Source organism: Schistocerca piceifrons, chromosome 5 (assembly GCF_021461385.2).
Source record: "Schistocerca piceifrons isolate TAMUIC-IGC-003096 chromosome 5, iqSchPice1.1, whole genome shotgun sequence".
NCBI classification, from domain to species: domain Eukaryota; kingdom Metazoa; phylum Arthropoda; class Insecta; order Orthoptera; family Acrididae; genus Schistocerca; species Schistocerca piceifrons.
In genome coordinates, this window is record NC_060142.1 from 50,179,916 (window position 1) to 50,195,209 (window position 15,294).

At 42.7% G+C, this 15,294-nt stretch overlaps 1 long non-coding RNA gene across 1 annotated transcript; it reads right to left on the reverse strand.

Moving 5' to 3' along the window:
- Positions 1–1,662: 1,662 nt before the first annotated feature.
- On the reverse strand, positions 1,663–7,906 carry LOC124798455. Its single transcript, XR_007016943.1, has 3 exons — positions 7,843–7,906; positions 6,375–6,465; positions 1,663–1,847 (listed from the first exon to the last, which is right to left on the reverse strand). It is a non-coding gene; the product is annotated as an uncharacterized LOC124798455 (long non-coding RNA).
- Between the last annotated feature and the right edge of the window lie 7,388 nt (positions 7,907–15,294).

The following is a 15,294-nucleotide window of genomic DNA, read 5'->3' on the forward strand; positions in this document are numbered from 1 at the left end:
GTTAAGTCCTATAGTGCTTAGAGCCATTCGAACCATTTTCTTGGAAATATGATCAATAGCACTAAGGTCTGATTTCCCTAGATGTGAGATAAGGAAAAGAATCAAACTAAATACCATTTTCCATATATGTGGATATAAGCAGGCATTTTTTTTATATTGCCATATATTTTCATATACACCACTATCGATGTTATGTTTACTTTCTTCGTATTATGTAATTTCTTAAAGTACGTTCTAGCAAGTTGCATCAGCCTCTTTGATATTTGCAGTAAAAGGATTTTTTATGCAGTCACACGCCTTCAGTTTCAGAGCATTGCATGGGGGCTTAATTAAAAAAATATACAATAAAAGTAATTTTAGTAGCTGTGTGTCCGGTTACGAAGTCTCGTAACCGGTTGGCCCTGACTAGTATTAGTACGCAATCTGACTGCATAAAATAACAATAAATAATGAAAGGAAATTTCCGTTAACACAATTGATTAATTAAGTCCCCTGCAACTATAAAAGCTACGAAACAACAAAGTGCAAGTATAACTGTTCTGTGTGTGGTAGTGTGGTTCAACGTATATGTATCTGGCACGGTTCTTCCTTAATACGACAAAAAATTTTAAACACCATTTACAATAAACTAATTGAAAAACCACAAATACTGTAATTGCACATAGAAACCAGAATTACAAGTCTAATACATGAACACGAGCCAGATGCTTAGTTGACTGAACCTGTGACCAAGAGGCATTATTATTAAGGAGATTTGAAATAAAAAATTTTTTTGTTACCTTCATATATATTGACGAAAAATACACTGTGATCATTGCAACATCTTCCATCTATACATTACACCAACCGAACAGCATCTGCTGTCTTTCCCAACAGAACAACAACTGCACACGACATGGTCTCAACTAGTACCGCTCTCGACATCCTCTCAACAAGCACTGCCCACGGCAACCTCTGAACTACAACTGCCTTCGACATTCTCTGAACAACTACTGCCAGTGGAGGCGGCGGAATAATACTCTGTGGCGCAATCTCCTGCGCTGTGACTCAGTGTAGCCACCTTTCAGCATCTTCAGATCGTTTTTCCATGTCCAGTTTAACTTCGTTGAGATGGCCACTGAGTCTGTCGATATCCTCTGTAGTTACATAATCTTTTGTAGATGATAATGTAGAAAAGTGGTAAAATTCTCTCTTTAGTAGATTATAATGAAGTAGTTCAAGTCTGTCAATAAATGACACAGTACTTGGGCAACGTATAAGTGTTTTATTGACTCCTTGAAACTCCAGATTAACATAGTTAAATCTCTTAAAATTATTCACCAAATAAACGGCATCATCCTTTACTGTTTTGAACAGTTGACACACATTGATCTCGTTATGACTTTCAAAAAATTGTATGGCGCTATGATATAATACTCGAAACTGAGCTAAAACATTTAGGAAACCAGCATTTGCTACAGGTTGCAGAGGGATGGAACGATGCTACTATGCTGATCATACATACCACATAGGAACCCCAAGGGCAAGGCAGGAGGATTTATGGTTCACAGGGATGCTCCATCTGCGGGTGGAACAGGAAATGTGAATGACTATGCAGAGTATGGATGTAGGTGTAGATGTAGCCAGGTAGAGAGTCCTGGAGAAAAGTAAAGGTCTTCACACTTTGCAAGATGGTTGTTTATTGCGTGCAGGTGTGCGTAGGCGATACGCGGCCAGCGTCAGCCTTCACTGCTGTCTGCGTCGGTGCAATGCGGTAGGCTGCAGCACGGCGCCCTGACGCACTGCACCTGTCGCGCCACGCAGCGCTGTCCCGGCCCGCACTGGTGGCTGATGCACGGGTCCCCACACTGCAACACCATACACACACACTCACACACTGAGCCGTGAGCCTCAGTAGCGCTGACAAGCACCTGCTGCGTACCTGAGGACGAGACTGAAAGGGGGGCACGAATCTAGGTTCAAGTGGCTCTGACCACTATGCGACTTGACATTTGAGGTCATCAGTCCCCAAGACTTACAACTACTTAAACCCAGCTAACTTAAGGACATCACACACATCCGTGCCCGAGGCAAGATTCGAACCTACGACCGTAGCGGTCGCTCGGTCACGGACTGAACCGCTCCACCGCAACGGCCGGCACGAATCAATGGATGACCCTTGTGAGAGTAGAAAGAAAATAAGTGAATTTCATCCATAACGGATGCAGTCAAACACTATGACTGTTGCTTCATGGAATGCGAAAATATTTTGTTGAGCCCAACCTACATAGGTAGGAATGATTATCAAAATAAAATAAGAGAAATCAGAAAGGTTTAGGTGTTCGTTTTTCCCGCGCGCTGTTCGGGAGTGGAATGGTACGGAGATAGTATGAATGTGGTTCGATGAACCCTCTGCCAAGCACTTAAATAAGGTGGTTTTATTTAATGCACAGCTGATTACGGGCTTGCTTCAATGTTCAGACAGCCTGCAGATACTTACACACTGTCAGCAAGAGAAAGGAAATGAATCATCTTGAAGATAGGATTTTCTTCATAGATGTAGTTCAGCAGCTGTAGAATACAGGGTGATTCAAAAAGAATACCACAACTTTAAAAATGTGTATTTAATGAAAGAAACATAATATAACCTTCTGTTATACATCATTACAAAGAGTATTTAAAAAGGTTTTTTTTCACTCAAAAACTAGTTCAGAGATGTTCAATATGGCCCCCTCCAGACACACGAGCAATATCAACCCGATACTCCAACTCGTTCCACACTCTCTGTAGCATATCAGGCGTAACAGTTTGGATAGCTGCTGTTATTTCTCGTTTCAAATTATCAATGGTGGCTGGGAGAGGTGGTCGAAACACCATATCCTTAACATACCCCCAAAAGAAAAAATCGCAGGGGGTAAGATCAGGGCTTCTTGGAGGCCAGTGATGAAGTGCTCTGTCACGGGCTGCCTGGCGGCCGATCCATCGCCTCGGGTAGTTGACGTTCAGGTAGTTACGGACACATAAGTGCCAATGTGGTGGCGCTCCATCCTGCTGAAATTGTGGAATTTGCAGCTCTCTGCTAGCTCTGCGAGTCGATTTTCCTGGGCTGCAAACAAATGCTTGCTGGATGCGTGCTACAGTTTCATCACTCGTTCTCGGCCGTCCAGAACTTTGCCCAAACACCCATTCTCTGTAAACTGTTTATACCAACGTTTAATACACCACCTATCAGGAGGTTTAACACCATACTTCGTTCGAAATGCACGCTGAACAACTGTCGTCGATTCACTTCTGCCGTACCCAATAACACAAAAAGCTTTCTGTTGAGCGGTCGCCATCTTAGCATCAACTGACGCTGACGCCTAGTCAACAGCGCCTCAAGCGAACAAATGTACAACTAAATGAAACTTTATAGCTCCCTTAATTCGCCGACAGATAGTGCTTAGCTCTGCCTTTTGTCGTTGCAGAGTTTTAAATTCCTAAAGTTGTGGTATTCTTTTTGAATCACCCTGTATTTCAACGAAGTTAAAAAGTTAGTCGTCAGCTATACAAGAGAACCTTTATTTGGTTCACTTTACTAGTTTCGACAGTTTAAACTGTCATCTTCAGAAGCGAAATAAGCTCAAACATTGGTGAGCCAACGTCAAAATAAGAATCGGACGATAGTGGCCCGCAAATGATTGACAAAATCGCAAATTGAAACATTTTACCAAAAACGAACAAGATGTTGGTGTTGTAAATAAAGGTTATATTTGAATTTGGAAGTGCAAGCTTTCAGAGCAGATTTTTGTCCGTTGCCAAGTGTAAATACTGTAACAGTGAAAAATCCCTTATGTTTAGTGAGGGCATAAAAGAGTCCTATCCATCAAAATTTTATTGTAATATCAAGTATGTAAAGTAAAGAAATGTACAATGACAGCCGGCCGGGGTGGCCGAGCGGTTCTAGGCGCTACAGTCTGGAACCGCTCGACCGCTACGGTCGCAGGTTCGAATCCTGCCTCGGGCATGGATGTGTGTGATTCCTTAGGTTAGTTAGGTTTAAGTAGTTCTAAGTTCTAGGGGACTGATGACCTCAGAAGTTAAGTCCCATAGTGCTCAGAGCCATTTGAACCATTTGTACAATGACATGTCCCTGTAACATACACAAAATGTGCTTATGCCATGAGGTGTACTGGGAAGGGAAGGAAAGCAGCCCAGATGTACTCTGCTATGACTGTCACCTGTCAAATTTGAGAGATATAAACGAATGCGTAATGCCCTAACAGAAGTGAAAGAAACGTCTATGCAGTGTCCAGCGAAAGAAACTGTAGATGTTTATCAATATTCTGATATTGTTGCTGCGCTGGACAGTTCCTGGCAGAAGAGAGGCCATACATCGCTCAATAGGATTGCCACAGTGACCGCTATAGATACAGGCAAGCTTCCAGACTATGAATTTCTGACAAAAGACTGCCAGTGTTGTGTCAGTAAGGTAAATGGACACAAATGTGACAAAAGTTTTGAAGGTTTCATTGGTGGTATGTAAAGCAAGGGGGCAGTGTCTATTTTTAGTACATCAATTGCTGGACCTGATGTGCGACTTACTCACTACCTTTGTGATGATGACTCTAAAGGCTTCAATAGTGCTGTGACTTCTAAACCATATGGTGAAACTTAAATTTAAAAAATTGAGTGTACGTAACATGTGCAGAAGATAAATGGGGCAAGACGTAAGAAATTCTGCAAGGACATGACAACAAAAAAATCTCTGATGACAAACCCATTTGTTGTCAAAGAAGACTCACCAAATCACAAATAGAAAACTCCACATAATATTACGCTCTAGCTATCACGAGAAACGGTGAAAAAGTCAGTGAGATGAGGAAAGCAATCTGGACAAATCTGTGTCACAGAATATACACTGATGAGCAGCCATAGCATGACCTTTGCCCAGAAGGAAACACTTCATGGTGCATGTGTAAAAGGTGTGAAGCAAACGGACAAAAAGATACACATGCACACCCCATGCCAGAAACTGTCATCGTAGAACTAAAGCCAATTTATAGAGATGTTTCAGATACTAAACTCCTGGAAATATGTGTACGTGGCAAAGCACAGAATCCGAATGAAAGTTTCAATAGCTACGTTTGGGAGCATTTGCCTAAAACTGTTTTTGTTGGCATGTCAACTTTTTAGACTGGTGTGATGGACGCCATAACATGTTTTAATGATGGAGTAAAGAGCAGATTAAAAACCATGTGCAGGCTAGGCATCAAACTGAGGACAACATGAAAAGTGGGCTGCAACGAGTGGAGTGACAATGTGTTGCTGAAGCTGAAAAAAGGAGCTGAAAGCATAAAAATGAGGTCAGAATACCAAAGAAAAGATAGAAAGGTAAAGGAGATGAAAAGGACACTCAGAATCAACAAGATTATGAAGCTGTAATGTTTTGACGTGTTACCAATGAGAAGAAAATGACATACAAAGCTTTAACTAAACAAGCACTGTTCTTCGTCTTGTTGTACAAATATTATTATAACATACTGCACAACCTAGGTTTCGGGTTATGACCAGTACGTTGTGCAGTTAACATAACAAAATTTATGAAACAAGACAAAAAACAGTGTTTGTTTAGTTAATTTACATTGTTTCACCAAGGACCCGCGGTTTATTCCATAAAATTGATACAAATCCTTAGTTTCAGTTTCTTGTAATCAACGTTTTTGCATGGTTAAGTATAATTATCTCATCCATTATTAAAGTTACGGAAACAAAACTTTGCATAAATAGTAATTTAGTACACATACAGTGAACCACTTTAATCAGTAATGTATTAAATTAAGATGGAGCATGTCACAAGTTCTTAAATTATTACAAGAAAAATTACACAAAGCAGCAAATTGGTAAAAACTTTTGGTTTACTGTTTCAACAACTTAATAATTAAAAGAATAAAATTAGTTTTGACCTTTCATTCTGAATATCAGCGTACCTAAAATAAAAATTACACATAATTCAGTACGTAAGAAAAAACTAGATATTCACGGCACGTATTCAACTGTTTCTATATTTTGTCACAAAGAGGTCACAATATACTAATTTTTGGTTAAAGTTTCATTCCAATATCTATTATAGTTTTTGAGTGATTAAATTTAAAAATGCTAGTAAAAACTAAAGGCCATGACGTCCAGGTCCTTTTAAACTAGCAACAATTACGACATCATTAAGTTACAGTTGACCTTCGGGGCAGTTATCAACAGTAGACATGTTTTCGTTTAACTAACAAGGTTAGTAATACGAAATCTCATAAAAATCGGATCGATTGATGATTAGCGGTGTCGGTCCCACAGGGAGTTTCTCTCAGATCGGTACATACGTTCCGTACAGCAAATACATCTTACTACAAGTATTTTATTACCTTTTTTAGTTCAGCTGTAGCAACAATTGATAGCACCAGAGAAATGAAGAAGATTTTCATAAGGACTGCCATGATGTGCAGTAAATGTCCGCTGTAAAAGAAAAGACATATTTTTTACTTTAATGCTATCTGCCTCAGAGCGTCTGAGTGAAGGTAAAGTTAGTGCTTTATATGAGAAAATGAGCAACTGCGAGGGTAAGCCAAACACGATATGCACATTATTTTTTTACAGCAGTACAAAATTTGCAGTGAAATCAATCTACATCAGAGTCACCCTGCTTTTCAGTGCATTTGGTTAATTGTTGCACAAGTTTTCCAATACTCGCAAACAAACAAAAAATAGTTTTTCAATTGAGCTGCACCGCTTCGTTCAGCTCTTCATAGAAGGTGAATAGAAGGTCCCTTAAACTATCTTAAAGTGAACGCAATTTATGGAAATCCGATAGCAGGAGATCATAACTGTTTACAGATGCTTCAATGCCTCTAAATGGATATTGTGAGCAGGGTAAACGGTGTGGGTGACTATATGTGGACGCACATGACGCGGTAACAAAAGTAAGTAAGCGAAGCAGACTCTGACTTGGGGATCATACTAACGAAGGTATGGGCTGCAAATGGGTAAATCCATCGAGATAAGCGACTCTGACAAAGAGCAGATTATTACTACTCAGACCCTGTGAACGAGTATCTCGATAACGGTGAAACCGGTCGAAATGTTCGGGTGCTGTAACGGAAATACTGTTTCTTTGAATGTTTAAATGCTCATGGTCAAGGACGGGAAAGGGCAGTACCATGTGCAAGTTACAAATAGTAACAAAATTTGAGTAGTATCTCAGAAATGCACAGAAGGAAAAAAGGGAGATTACATTTTGTCTGACTGAAGACGAGGTCATTAGAGATGGAGCAAAAACTCTGATTGCGGAAAAAGGGGAATAAAATATTTGCAGATCTCGTCCTTTTTGGAAGGGGCAATCCCGGAATTTGCCTTAAGCCAATTAGGGAAACCATGGATAAACTAAATCTGAAAGGCCAGATGAGAATTTGAAGAATTGTCCTCCAAAACGAGAGTGTAGTGTCTTAGCATGCGCCACATCACTTACTCAACAACACAGGGGAAAACCAACAAACACAACAGAAATTAAAAAAATAAACAGTTACGCATGTTAAAAAAATCAGCAAGAAACAGCAAGTGAAAACGAAGTATGTGGAAAAGTGGGCAAGCTCAATGTTTTTTTAACAAAAAAAAAGATATGGAGAAAACTGAAGCAAAGTGATAGAAAAAGTCTTCTGTGCACACACAGGATGATCCAAGAGTCAAGAGAGAGAACAATACGCATCCCAGACGCTGATAGTAAAGCAGATAACGTATAACTCAGTATCACTATGACCAGCTTAACAGCCAGTGCTGAAAGTTCAATATTAATTTAGCACAGTGCCTATAAACTGAATAGCGTGTAGCTCAACTTACTCAGGCAGTGATGTGAGCAGCTGCGCTAGTTCCAGTCTCCGTTTCCGAGGAACCTGCCGAGCTCTTATAGGCACACAGCTGACCTCCTGGCTCGCTTCCAGCTGCAGGGGAACTACCGCATTCACGGCCGCACGATAACCTCTGTGCTTCGAGGAACAGCTTGTTGTCCAAATGGTTAGAGGTCGTTAAGATATATGGCTGCACTAGAGAAGAACCGATTAAAACACGAGCTCCTAGAAGGTGTTTACGTTACTGCTTCTCTCTTTCGTCTTGTGAGTGATGACGGGCCATGGGCCAACGGTGAAAAACCTTTCGCTGAGGTTACTCAACGACGCTGCTTCTCTGTCCGCAGCAGCAACGTCAGTAAACAATCTCAGTAGGAGTTTGCACTTTTTGAGTTATTAACCGGCAACCTGCAATGCTCTGAAGGCCATTAATAAATATAGACTTCAATCAGAAATCGGTAGCTAAGGTAGAATATTAAAAATTTCTAGGTCTATGCATTGATGAGGGGTTGAACTGAAAAAAAAAAAACACTGAGGATCTGCTGAAACGTTTTGAGTTCAGCTACATATGCTATTAGGGTCATTGCAAATTTTGGCGATATACATCTGAGTAAATTAGCTTACCACGCCTATTTTAAATCTCTGCTTTCGTATGGCATCATATTCTGGGGTAACTCATCATTGTGTAAAAGAGTGTTCATTGCACAAAAGCGTGTAATCAGAATAATTGCTGGAGCTCATCCAAGATCATCCTGCAGACAATTATTTAAAGAGCTAGAAATCTTCACTGTAGCCTCACAATATATATATTCACTTATGAAATTTGTTATTAACAATCCGGACGAATTCAAAAGTAATAGCAGTGTACATGGCTACAACACTAGGAGAAAGGAAGATCTTCACTACTCAAGGTTAAATCTAACTTTGGCTCAGAAGGGGGTAAATTATGCTGCCACAAAAGTCTTTGGTCACTTACCTAATAGCATCAAAAGTCTGACAGATAGCCATATAGCATTTAAAAGGAAATTAAAAGAATTTCTTAATGGCAGGTCCTTCCTACTCATTAGATGAATTTTTGAGTATAGTAAGTGGGTAATTTCCCAACTTCCACAAAAAAAAAAAAAATTATTGAGTGTCATGTAATATTTTGTCTAATGTAATATCTTGTATGGACACATTTTATTAACCTTACACGTTCCACATCATTACGAAGTGTCGTATTCATGATCTATGGAACAAGTACTAATCTAATGTAATCTAATCGTATTTACACTTGAGAAGCAGGAAGGAGAGAGGATCGAAGTGAAAGTATTGTTACGAGCGCTGACATAGACAACAGGTGTACCCACCACTGAATAAAGTACTCATTTAACTTAGAACAGTAACAGAAACAGCACTTACACTATATCTTACCTTACCTGCTCCCGACGCTTCGCTAGTAGTGTGCGTAAAACTACCTTCTCCGATGATATCGTTATCTTCTTCTGCTGAGCAGAAGTATCTCTGGAGCGAGCTTTATGTTCTGTGCATGTTGTCAACATTAAACTGAAGCAGTCACGTGATCTCGAGACGACGCTGCTTAAGGCCAGTTCACATTCGCCATCACAGCACATCACGTCAAAACATACCACAGCGCATTTGAAATGGCGCATTCGCACAGGTTGTCAACGGACAGTCAAGTCACGTCACGGCACCTCAAGGTTTTTCAGTAAGAATGTTTTGATGTTATCGCCGTCTTCTAACAGTGAAAGTTATCCTATTTTGGCTGCACTTACTCGTTTTATAGTAGCGGATTTCGTGCTTCTGTTTCTTCGTAATCTTTATTTTATTATTATGCTTTATTTTGGTGGTAAATTGCAAATATTCCATGCCGACTTGGATGTTTTTTTTCCACTGAGTATTCTTACATAAGCGAGGGTGGATATCTGAAAACGAAATATTATTTAGATTTTACAATAACAGAACAGAGTGACGAACCAGTTTCCATTACATAGCCATATAGACAGCAGTACCATAGGTGCAGCCATCAAGGGAATACAAACGCGTAAAAAATGAGATTTACAGGAAGCGTAAAAAGGCTAAGCAGGAATGGATAGAGGACAGGTGTAAGGATTTACAAGCATACATCATTAGGGGAAACCTAGATACCGCCTACAGGAAGGTTAAAGAGGCCTTTGGGGAAAAGGGAAGCAGCTGTACGAAAATGAAGAGCTCAGATGGGAAACCAGTACTGAAAAAAGAAAGGAAAATTGAAAAGTGGAAGTAGTTAAATGGAAGGTCTGTGCAAGGGAGATAAAGTTCAAGACAGTATTATAGAAAGGGAAACGGGCGTAGATGAAGATGAGATGGGAGATATGATACTGCGAGAAGAATTTGACAGAGCTCTGAAGGATCTAAGTCGAAACAAGGCCCCAGAAGCATACGATATTCCGTCAGAACCACGGATAGCCTTGGGAGAGCCAGCCATAACAAAACTATTTCATCTGGTCTACGACATGTACGAGACAGGTGAAATACCTTCAGACTTTAAGAAGACTATAATAATCCCAATTCCAAAGAAAGCAGTTGCTCACAGATGTAACGATTACGGAACTATCAATATAATAAGTCAGGGTTGCAGAATGTTAACGCGAATTCTGTACAGAAGAATGGAAAAACTGCTACAAACCGCCCTCAGGGAGGATCAGTTTGTATTTCGGAGAAATGTAGGAACACGTGAGGCAATACTGACCCTACGACTTCCCATACAAGATGAATTAAGGAAAGGCAAACCTACGTTTCTAGCATTTGTGGACTTAGACAAAGTTTTGACAATGTTTACTGGAATACTCGCTTTGAAATTCTGAAAGTAGCAGGAGAAAAATATAGGGAGCGAAAGGCTATTCACAACTTGGCAGAAACCAGACAGCACTTATAAGAGTCGGGGGATGTGAAAGGGAGACAGTGGTTGGGAAGGGAGTGAGACAGGGTTGTAGCCTATCCCCGATGTTATACAACCTGTACATTGAACAAGCAGTAAAGGACACGAAGGAAAAATTTGAGGTAGGAATTAAAGTTCAGAGGAGAGAAATAAAAACTTTGAAGTTCGCCGGTGACACTGTAATTCTGTCAGAGACAGCAAACGACTTGGAAGAGCAGTTGAACGGAATGGACATTGTCTTGAAAGACGGACATAAGATGAACATCAACAAAAGCAAAACAAGGACAATGGAACATAGTCATATCAAATGAGGCATTTCTGAGAGAGAATTAGATTAGGAAACGAGACGCTTAAAGGAGAAGATGAGTTTTGCTTTTTGGGCAGTAAAATAACTGGTGATGGCCGAGATAGCGAAGGTGTAAAGTGTAGACTGGCAATACCAAGAAAAGCATTATTGAAGAAGAGAAATTTGCTAACATCGCATATAGTTTTACATGCTACAAAGTCTTTTCTGAAAGTTTATTACTGCAACCACATATGGAAGTAAAACATGAGCGGTAAACAGTTTAAAAAAAAGAGAATAGAAGCTTTCCAAATGTGGTGCTACAGAGGAATGCTGAAGATGTTGTGTAGATCATGTAACTAATGAGGAGGTACTGATAGGTGTTAAGAAATTTGTGCCAAAATGAAATTTTCATTCTGGAACCATCCCTCAGGCTGTGGCAAAGCCATGTCTTCGCGATATCCTTTCTTCCAGGAGTGCTAGTTCTGCAAGTTTCGCAGGAGAGCTTCTGTGAAGTTTGGAAGGTAGGAGACGAAGTACTGGTGGAAATAATGCTGTGAGGACGCGGCGTCAGTCGTTCTTGCGTAGCTCCCATGGACAGTCTGCTTTCCGCAGCGCTGCGGCGAGGACATCTTGTTTAATTCTAGTCCGGGCGGTAGTTGTTTACTACTTCGTCGCCGCTAGTTTAGTGTCCATCACTGCCGACGCAGTATGGCACATTCATACAGACAAACCACCATCAATATCAGTTTTCAACCCGATCAGCACGACCGCGAGATTTTGAAGTGGAACGCTTTCTCTTTGACGACGTTAAAATTGAACCGCGGGACATATTGGCATCCATCTATCACGAGAAGTGTTGTCTACGTCATGTTAGTAAGTGACGAGGTGTGCAACAGAATCGTGCACGCACATGAGAACGATCTTAAATTCAAACATTCTGATGGCTATATTGGGGCGGTCTCTATTCATCACGCGGGGATTCGCCTCCGTACTATATGTTTCTTCGAACTCCCTTTCGAAGTACCACCGGACGTAGTCACGGTGGCTTTCCAGCCTTACGGCAGAGTGGTCAGCCATATGGCCGAAAAATGGACCACCTGTAAAACGTACCCCATTCTTAACGGTTTACGACAGATCAAAACTGAACTGATCAAACATGTATCATCCTACCTTGTCATCGGCGGATGTTGGGTGATCGTACGGTCAGCCACGCACTTGCTCCGGTTGTGGCCAAGAAAGGCACATTAGGTCGGATTGTCTCCGACGATGGCTTACTCAAATCCCGACAGGTGCATCTAACCCTCCTTCTACGGTGACCACACTTCCTCTAAATTATGCCAAGATTGCACAGGCGGCAACCCTTTCCGATGCTGACCACATTCGTCCGATAGCCGCCCCCGATAGCGAGGCCATGATGGATTCTGCAGTAGCGGATCCGGCCTCTACAACGGCGCCCCCTCCTGGGGATAATCACCTAATCACCTAGGATGGACATTGACCCACGGGTTGCGTCGACAGCGGCTTTCTTTCCAGACACCGGAGCAGCTGAAGAAATCCGCCCACATTCGGATACTGAAACACACGTCCGTAAACAACGTTCCCCGCGGAAACACAAGAGACGGCGGCGTGCTCCATCGGACAAGTGCTTGCAGCGATCGTCTGACATGTAGACACTCTGACGACGGTACCGGCGGTACAGAGGCCGCAGTAACATCCCACCTAACAGATCGCCGTGGTAACGGCTTCAGTCCCTCCGACGCCACAGAACAGCAGGATCACAAGCAGACAGCCGCTGCCGATTCCCAGCCTGTAGGGCCGAAGGAGTCAGCACCGAGTGCCGCAGCAGCCACTAACTGCCACCAACAGCCTATAGTATTTCATGGGCGGACGACTGTGAGAAAAACTCCTTGCCCACCGTGTCGGACGACACGCGGGAGAATTTACCTCACCAGTGTTGATCCTTTTCCGCCATCAGATACAGTGACGAGACAGCCTTACAAGAGTATTGATGACCAACACTGCTGCCATGGATAGACCTCAAACGTATCGCGTTGCGACTATAAACATCAACACTATACGGACGCGCTCTAAGTTATCCTTGCTTCAGGATATGAATTATGCTTCCATCGATATAGCCCTTCTCCAGGAAGTGTACGTCGACGACTTCCCAGGCACGTACGGTTATAATGCATGCGTCTCTCCAGGTTCGCCCCACTGGCAGCGGTGCCGCTGTACTTCTTTGGGAAGGAATAGTGGCGGACGATATCCTCTTTCTGCCTGGGGCAAGAGGAATGGCATTCACAGTACTAGGCGTCCGCCTTATCAATATCTACGCACCTTCCGGGACGGACAGTCGAGAACGTTCACGATTATTTGCGAAAGACGTCGCCCCGCTCTTCCAAGGCCGCCACGACCACCTGATGTTTGGAGGTGACCACAATTGCGTACTGGCGCTCAGAGACCAACTCCCACGACATAATCCGTGCCCGGACCTCGAGACGCTAATTCGAGACCTGCAGATGGTGGACACTTGGGAACATCTTCACGGCCACTGATCGGGTTTCACACACTTCACAAATCACTTCCTGTCGCGTCGACCGGATTTATGTCGCACGCTCTCTTGCCGCTGTGACACAGGATGCGGAACTGTGGCCTGCAGCTTTCTCAGACCACTCAGCTTACATTTGTGCCGTCACCCTGCGGTGTGGAGAAGCCGCAGCCCGTGGAAATTAAACCTCGCTCACCTGTCGTACCCGGATTGCCACCAAGCCGTTGAGGATACGTGGCATTCGTGTGAAAATCGCCTCCGTGCATATCCCACAACGATCCGACGGTGGTTGGACTGCGCCAAGCCGGCACTGAGGCGAACGTCGATAACCTACGGTCGCGACCACCCTGCTTGGCGTAGAAATCCACTCGATATTAACTTCAGGGTCTCCGGAACGACAAACGGCGGTCCACCGTGCTAAGACTCAGATCCTCGCTAATATGCGGCGCCACCTAGAGGGGGCGGTCATCCGCTCGAGGACGCAGGATCGGATACCGAGCAAACGCCCGTCAATGTTCCACGTCCTTCGTGAACGTAAATGACGCCAACGAGCGCTGATACGCTGCATCGACACGGAGGACGGTCGTCGCCTCACCACCCAACAAGACATTAACACAGCGTTCTACGATCATTATTCCCAACTCTTCAGCTCAGACCCCTGATCCGACAGCACAGGAGGACGGCACCTGCACCCCGGCAATGGAAGTGGCCTTCATGGAAGAAAGTACGGAAGAAGAAGTGATCGACGTCATTAGAAAAAGAGCTGTCAACAAGTCTCCGGGTCCTGATGGCCTCCGTTTTCAATCTTTATTAGCCACCCCATGGACGGACATCTGTCGCGAACTACTATCCCCGGAAGTGCCGATCCCTGCGGCCCTTGCGGAGGGGATAATTATTCCTGTTCACAAACCATCCGGTGGCTCACGGCTGCAGGACTACCGCCCGTTGACGCTATTGAACAGCGACTTCAAGATCTTTTCTCGACTGTTGGCATCGCGGATACACCAGACCTTACGAAACGTCATCTCACCCAATCAGACGTTATTAGGAGGCGACAATAATATTCAAACAGCACTCAGTGAATATCGTGACTTGATCTCTGTAGTGCAGTAAATATGTAATGTACTGAATCGACTGTGATTCTGCTATTTGATTTTGCAGAGCAGACTTTAGTTCGTTATGAGACGCAGCTTGACTTTCTCGAAATTCTCGAGACATTTCCTCCATTCGTTTCAGTAAAACTGTCATAGGGTCAACTACCTCCTGCACATTAGTTTGAGGCACACTAGTTTCAACCGGTTGAGCCATCTTGGCCTGAGATCGTGTCTTAACCATATAATCACACAATAATTAATACTAAATGATCCGTTAAAAACGTGTGTAACATATAATTTTTACTCAGTAGCTAATGACGTGCTAATGGTTATGCAGATGACCGTTTTGTGACAAATAGTCGTATTGAACTGACACACAATTTGTAACACAAACTACCGCTAATCTACTAAGGAAGTATGTGCCTATCTACACTTGACTCTTTGCTACTACCCATAGACGAGTCAGCAGAATAGAATATGGCAACGTACACTTACTCCTTGTAGATAACTGCGATATAGACTGGCATATCTCCGCTATTTATCTCCTTTGTTGTAACTTTGTTCTCTCGTTTCGTCACAAATGGTTACAAGAAAAAGAA